The 8,083-nt window shown below is 36.4% G+C and overlaps 1 pseudogene; it reads left to right on the top strand.

The window, feature by feature from the left end:
• LOC111543239 overlaps window positions 1-8,083 on the top strand; it is a 34,532-nt pseudogene that overhangs the window by 2,597 nt on the left and 23,852 nt on the right.

Below are 8,083 nucleotides of genomic sequence, written 5' to 3'. Positions count from 1 at the left end.
TGTCTCAAAAAAAAAAAAAAAAAAAAAAAAATATATATATATATATATATATATATATATATAAAATTTTTTTAAAAAACCTAACCAAGAATATTAACAGTTCATAGAAAAGGAATATACTCCAAGATGTTTCTAGTAAGAGAAAATATAGTAAGAAATATAGATTAATGCTATAGTAATGCCACTGTCACCTATTTTATTGGCAAAGGTAAATAATTTCATCACGTTCTGGGGGAATGTGAAGGAAAGTAAGTACTTTCATTATGTTGCAGGACTTTGAATATGATTTAACAGTTCTGCTTCCAAGAACTTGTCTTATGGATTAGATAAACTAAGAATTATGTTTGAGGATATTTAAACAAAAAAAATGGGAAATGGCTTAAATGCCTACCAATAACACATATATTCAGTAGATCTTAATTTTTTTAAAAGAATGAGGCAGATTTTTAGGAAATAATAAACTATCATGCCTGAAATATGTTAAGTGAAAAAGAACAGTCTATAGAGTATGCTACCCATTAGTATTTTTTTAAAGGGGGAGGGAGAGTACACACATATCCCTGTATACTTTTCTATTTGCTTACTTTGTCTGTGAAAGGAGAAAGAAACTCTTAATGGGCTGTGATCATTACTTTACACTATATACCTTTTGCACTGTTTAAATTTTTTAACCAGTAAGCACTGTCTTACATTATTGATGGAAATATATATTTATACATATTCTGAATTTTGCCAATAGATCAGAACTGTGTAGCAGTTTCTTTAAAAAGTCATGTCTGTGTACAAACATTAGCAAAGATGTTCACTGAAACATTTTTAGAACAGAAAAAAGAAATAGTAAATGTCCATCAGTAAGAGAATACATGGTTACCTCTTTATAATGCAGTATCATGCCCTATTAAAAATCATGTAAAATAACATTGAATAGCATGGAAAATATTTGGAAAATTCAAGTGGGTCAGGATGGAGGACAAAAGCAGATTACAAAACAATCCATCTCAGTTTGTTACATATTTGTATCTGTTCATGGGAATGGAGAGTATGGAAATTTGTTACCGTATACTAGACTATTAACTGTGTTATCTTTGACTAATGAGATGGATGGTTTGTTTTCTTGTTACTTTAAAAATTAGTGTGTGCTCTCCTAAGCTCCACTTGAGCTGAACAATTTTTCCTGTCCAGTTATGTCCATGCTTCTATTCACGTTATTACCTCTTACAGGAATTTTTTTGCTTTCTTCATCCTTGCCTCCTTATAAAACTGGGTCCTGCCTAGAGTTCTCCCCTTCCTCTTGGAAGCAGCAAAGACCCATTTGAAGTTATACATTGTACATTGCACAGACTTCATGTCTTTGTGGTTTAGTAGTACTGACTGTGATCTGTGAATAGAGAAGGCAGATGGAATCATCTAGGGTTAGGGTTGGCCAAATAGATTGTCAAAGAGTCAGGGGAATCTGGTGTGCTAGCTGAGGTAGAGGAAAGGGGGATAAGAAATGTATTTTACTTTTTTTTTTTTTTGGAGACAAAGTCTCACCCTGTCACCCAGGCTGGAGTGCAATGGCATGATCTCATTTCACTGCAACTTCTGACTCCTGGGTTCAAATGATTCTTGTACCTCAGCCTCCCAAGTAGCTAGGATTACAGGCGTGAGCCACCACACCTGGCTAATTTTTGTATTTTTTAGTAGAGACAGGGTTTTGCCATGTTGACCAGGCTGGTCTAAAACTCCTGACCTCACGTGATCAGCCCGCCTCACCCTCCCAAAGTGCTGGGATTACAGGTATGAGCCACCGTGCCTGGCTTGTTTTTTACTATTCTTAATCCACACATTTTACTTAATCTGTGTGTACTACAAGTAGTTGAGGCTAATTGCAGTGTGGTCATGGGCCTGTAGGAATACAAACCAGTCTTGCCTTGGCTAAAATAAGAAACAACAGGACTGTTTGAGACGTTAAGTTCATACAGTGGTAAATTTCAGAGGAAATCCTAAATGTAAATGCCACTTTTCTGTTACTCTGACTTCTTTTCCATTGAATGTTTGTAACTGACATCTTCACACATAACTCAAGATTTTCTTTTACTTTAGAAACTTTTTTAAGACAATTGCTTAGAAATAGTTTACTCACTAAAAGCATTATTTCCTGTCTGTCTGCAGAAAGTATTGTCTAAATTTATTTGCTTTATAGATCCACTTTCTGCAAGCCTTTGACTTCGGTTAGTTGGTCCTTATGATATCCTTGCTGGAAAACATAAAATGAAGAAAAAATCAACAGACCCGAATTTTAACCTTCATTAAGGTTTTACTATGATCCTCCTGAGTTCCAAACCATTATTATTGGAGATAAACTCAGTATCATATTGGGTATTTCAGGTAAAGGATCTTTTCTTTGCCTCTAAAATACAGCTGCTGTCCTGCTAATGAGGATAAATAGTTATTCATTAGCCTCACCCAAGGTGAAAGGCACATTTTCCCCTATTGGTGGATATATGAGCCATGTGTTGTTCTTGCTGTTACCATTTTAAACTTCCCTGGGATGGGTAAACTCTTTAGGGTTAATCTCACTGGTTCTTCCTTTCCTTGCAAACTTTTATTCTCTTTTGGGTTCAGAAGAACTCTTTTGGCCCAAGAAAGATAATTTAGAGCAGCTCTTGTGACTTGTGCTTAATAAGCTATGTGCTTCCTGGTGCCAGAGTGGCAACTGGGAGCTAAGAGTGATCTCTGGAGTCACACTGGTCCTCTTGTTTATTATCTGTGTGATCCTGTATCATTAGTGACTGTGACTTTCTGTGACTCAGTTTTCTGTCTTGTAACAATAGGGATAATTGTACATATCTGATAGGAATATTATGAGCATTAAATGAATGCATGTAAGATACCTAGAAGGTTAAGAAATAGAGAAACTCCAGGAGGAAAATACCTTGTCCGCTTGTACCAGTAGAGATGCTATCCTTTAAAGTGAAGATTAAATGTAAGGTAATAGAAGAAACCTGTCCAGGAAGACGTACTGTAGTACAGTAGAATGCACATGGCGCTAGGAATTGAATTATACTGTAGCCAAGTATTTGTCATGTAAATGATACATCTGATTTTAAACACTTGTTAAGAGTTCACTACTTGTGTATAATTCAAACGGAAAGGTTTAATGTAGTCAAGATTTATCATAGATGTTCCTAAGAAACCTGGAGCTTAAAACAATAAATTTGTTTCAATTAAAAAAAATGCCCTTATAAAAGAGGCCTTTAAAAGAGGGAAAAAAATAGGGGTAAATTGTCTGTAGACCAAAAATTCCACTGATAATATAAATTATGGGCAGCTAAATATTTAATGTCTTTTGCTTAGACAGGGATTCTCCTGATGAACTTCTTGTATATGTTGGTATAAATGAAGCAAAGAAAAATTGTATAATTGTTCCAAATGGAGATAATGTATTTGCTGCAGTCAAGTAAGAATATTTTATCTCAATTTCCCTGATGTTTATATAAGTTTACAATTTTTATACTGTATTAGTCCATTACAAAGCGGGTTTGCGGGGCTGGGCACAGTGACTCACACCTGTAATACCAGCACTTTGGGAGACCAAGGTGGGTGCATTGCTAAGGTCTGGACTTCGAGACGAGCCTGGCCAACATGGGGAAACCCCATCTCTACTAAAAATCAAAAATTAGCCAGGGGCATGGTGGCACACACCTGTAATCCCAGCTACTCAGGAGGCTGAGGTAGGAGAATCGCTTGAACACAGGAGGCAGAGGTCGCAGTGAGCCGAGATTGTGCCACTGCACTCCAGCCTGAGCGAGAGAGTGAGACTCCATCTCCAAAAAACAAAACAAAGCAGGTTTGAGGCAAGCCTATAACTGTAGATTTCTAAAGATAATTTCCATGACTTTTGCAGGTAGTCTTATCTATACTGTTATTTTGTCACTCTTCACCAAAAAATACACCTTTTATGTAACTATTTTGCTTAGTACTCGACCTCAGATGTTCCATGGCAAAATCAAAAGTTTTTTTTAAGACATCTGCTTTTAAACACTTGTTAAGAGTTCATTACTTGTGTATACTTCACACAGGTTTAAAAGTAAAAAGAGACGTTCATAAAATCCTTGGAATGACTGAGGGGGCAGGCTGAGCTTCCAGGAATGACAGTTGTGTGGTTCACAGTGGCTTTTATGTCTCTGCCACCACCACCATCAGGAAGCTGGGAAATCAAGAACTGCTGCCACAATGGGTGGCTCTAGGACCGTATTATCTTGGGTATAACCTGTGCCAGGTAAATGGATGCCTTACCCGTTGCCTCTCAGCCCCCATAGAGCTAAGCACCAGGTGCTGAGATCTCAGCTACAGCTGCTGCAGAACGATCAGATGCCTCTACAGCTGTGCTTACTGATGGAGATCGTGGAAGCACAGCCTCCACCTGTTATCTCTTCTGCCGCTGAGACTTCAAACTATTGCAGCTGTTTGGAAGAAGCTAGGTCCCATGTGGAGCCTGGGCTGAAGAGTAGTATGGAAAATGCAACAAACTTTCATGAGGAAGGGATTGGAATACAGCTGAGTGATCCAGTCTATGCTATGTCAGCCACAGACGTGACTTGAAACAATTTCATTTGTCAGCAGCTGTGTAGTATGCATTGTAATGAAGAAAGCAAACTTTATCACTTCAAATACAAGTAGATTATGTTTCATTTGACCTCTTTTAGTACTATTTCTTTAAAGGGCTTTTGTTCCCTGTGATTTGATAATATAAATTTGCAGTAAAGCAAATTCAAACTAAATCAACCTAGTACAACCACTAGACTCTGCTACGTACATACTGGTGTATCTACAGGGCAACTACATTGTAGATGTCCAAAAATGTTCTTTGTTTTCTAATACCTCTCAGTTTCCTATAAAACCTTGCTTGGTATTTGTAATTTATAAGTTCTTTTAAACTCTTTGGATTTATTGTTCAATTTAAATTGGTGCCATCTTTATTAGAAACTGTTGCTTATTGTCTGTCTCTTGCACTAGCATGTAAGCTCCATGAGGGCAGAAGCTTTGTTTTGTGCACAGTATGTGCCCCATAGTAAATGCTCCATAAATATTCATTCTACAATACTTTGGCACCTAAAAACACCTAATTTTTTCAGGCTGGCCAACATAGTGAGACTATCTTTAAAAAAAAAAAAAAAAACTAACTTTTCATTTGTATTACTAGTCAAGTTTGTCTTAATAGAAATCTTTTTTAAAAAGAAAGATAATATAATAGTGGTCGTCTAACATAACCCTAGCCTCTTCTGGTATCTTTTTTTTATAGGTAATTGGAGAACCCAGATAAAGAAAAAAAAATACATGGGTAATAATATTTATAATTTAGGTGCAGATCAGCAAGTGACTACTTGAGGAACTGCCTTCAATAATTTGTCTGGAACACAGGAGTAAAAAAATTACTTGAGATATAACTAGTTTAGTACTTTTCAAGTATAACGGTTTTCGTTTTTTGGGTACCACCTTCTTAAATCAGCTAATCAGAACACTTAATTTCTTTATATATTTTAAAATCTATTTTTATGGCAGATGGAGTAAGGTCTTTCAAGGCAGACCTTTGATCAACAAATTTTTATGCCCAGAGAAAGAATTGTCTCTGCAAGATTTAATAGTAACTAAAGAAATGAAAATTAAGCCAGCAAAGATTTTTAAAGGTTAAACAATAGTAATAACCAATGATGATTAGGGTATAAGAACCCTTACTGATGTGTTAATTGGTAAAACCTTTGTAGAAAGCAGTTTGAAAAATGTTTCAACCACCGTATTCTAAGATTTCTTGACAGATGACATTGCCCAGGTACCATGTGAAGTACACATTTATACCCTTAAGTTAGCAATTCCACTTATAGATATTCATCAAAGGGATTTTGGACAGGTACAGAAACATGTGTGTTTATTACAGATTGTTTATCAAATGAAAAATTGGCAACAACATATCCAGCAATAGAGAAGATTAGGTAAATATAAACTATCCATATACTATAATACCTTGGTATTGATTCGTTGAATTTGTTATGAAGTGGGCAAATAACAACAGTGTAGAATGATTCCATTTCATACTGTCTAATGCATACGGAAATAAACATATTCAATTTTTAAGTATCTTTGAACAACAAAGTTAGGAACGACTTTTTTTTTCCTTCTGCCTTATTTTGTTTCCTAAAATAACTAGGGCAAATAGTTTTGACCTTGGGTCAGGGACTTTTAGGGTCAAAACTATTTGTGATAACAAAATATTATTTTTGCACCAATGGCACAAAGGTAATGGTGGATAATACTGTTGTCTCCTTGGCAGGAATCAAGATAGTGCCACAGGAGTAGCAGCAGTCATGGCATTCTTCACAGCAGTAACATGCAAATGTATTTAAGAATGTTTGTGATGGAGCCAGACATGGTAGCTACTCAGAATGTTGAAGTGGGAGCATTGCTTGAGCCCAGGAGTTCAAGTTTATCCTGAGCAACATAGCAAGACCCTGTCCCTGGAAAAAAACATCACTGATGGAGTATACATGTGTTAGCTGTCTACCATTGAGTATATCTCTTCAACATTCTGTGATGAAATAGGAAATACATAGACAGCATTTCTCATACTGAAGTACTGTGATTTGTCTAAGGGGGAAAAAAAAGCACTTGTATGATTGAGTTTTGAGATGAACTTTTTCCCACTTTTAGAAAGAGTGACTCACTGACAAAGTCTAGTTATTTGGGTCTAGATACTGGCAGAAATATTTTCAAATGAACCAAAGAAAACAACTGACTATTTTTTGCCAGTGATAAACTTCAAGGTTTCAAACAAAAATAGATTGAGAAACTTGTAATACCAGTGTGAGCTTGATAGCTTTTTTTTCTAATGTAATGGAGTGAATTTGATATATAAGTTTCAACATTTACATCTATGTAATTTAGTGAACCACTATTTCCAAAGGGCCATTGCATGATGCCATATAACATGCACGGGTACAAATTCTTTTGCATTCAAGGAATTCTAATGGATTTAAAGTAACAGCACAAACTGTTCATGTTCGTGGTTATGGCTTCAGTTGCACATTGCACCTTATCTTTAAGCATCACACAGCAAAGTGTTAGAGTAGGTTTACGAAGAGACAAAAACTTAGAGATAGTTCATGATAATGTCATATGTATGGGAAGGCAGCTACCAAGTACCTTCAACAGTGGCGGACGTAAAAGAGGATATTTTATGTGGGCTCTGATGGATGCCTAAGAACTTACTAGAAAGAATGGGAAGAAGGATGTTTTAGGTAAGAGAGCAGTATGTGTGTGAAAGTGTGGAAATACATGGCACAGGGTACTTGAATGGATATATGCCATGCCAGAGTGTTGAGGAAGACTGTAAACATTGATTCACATAGGACTGACATCAAATTTGCATTTTATGATTGATATAAACATATCCTCTAGACATACAGCTGGTAATAATTGAAGGTAAGATTTAGTGTAACTGTGTGCTGTAATCAGAAGTTAGATTTTGGTGGCTTGGGTTTCTGTGACACTTTATTTTTATTATTATACTTTAAGTTCTAGGGCACATGTACAGAATATGCAGGTTTGATACATAGGTATACATGTGCCATGCTGGTTTGCTGCACCCATCAACTCATCATTTACATTAGGTATTTCTCCTGATGCTATCCCTCCCCCAGCCCCCTACTGCCTGACAGGCCCCAGTGTGTGATGTTCTCTGCCCTGTGTCCAAGTGATCTCATTGTTCAGTTCCCACCTATGAGTGAGAACATGCAGTGTTTGGTTTTCTGTCCTTGTGATAGTTTGCTCAGAGTGATGGTTTCCAGCTTCATCCATGTCCCTGCAAAGCATATGAACTCATCCTTTTTTATGGCTGCATAGTAATCCATGGTGTATATGTGCCACAGTTTCTTAATCCAGTCTATCATTGATGGACATTTGGGTTGGTTCCAAGTCTTTGCTATTGTGAATAGTGTGTGGCACTTTAATCTACCAGCTGTACTGGTAACTCTACTGGTTTAATCCACTAGCTCTCTGAACTTGGGTAAGTTGATTATCTTCTTTGCCCTTTTTTCTTTTTTTT

Source organism: Piliocolobus tephrosceles, chromosome 14 (assembly GCF_002776525.5).
Source record: "Piliocolobus tephrosceles isolate RC106 chromosome 14, ASM277652v3, whole genome shotgun sequence".
NCBI classification, from domain to species: domain Eukaryota; kingdom Metazoa; phylum Chordata; class Mammalia; order Primates; family Cercopithecidae; genus Piliocolobus; species Piliocolobus tephrosceles.
Note: the sequence above shows the minus strand (reverse complement) of the source record. Positions and strands in the feature narration are given on the sequence as shown.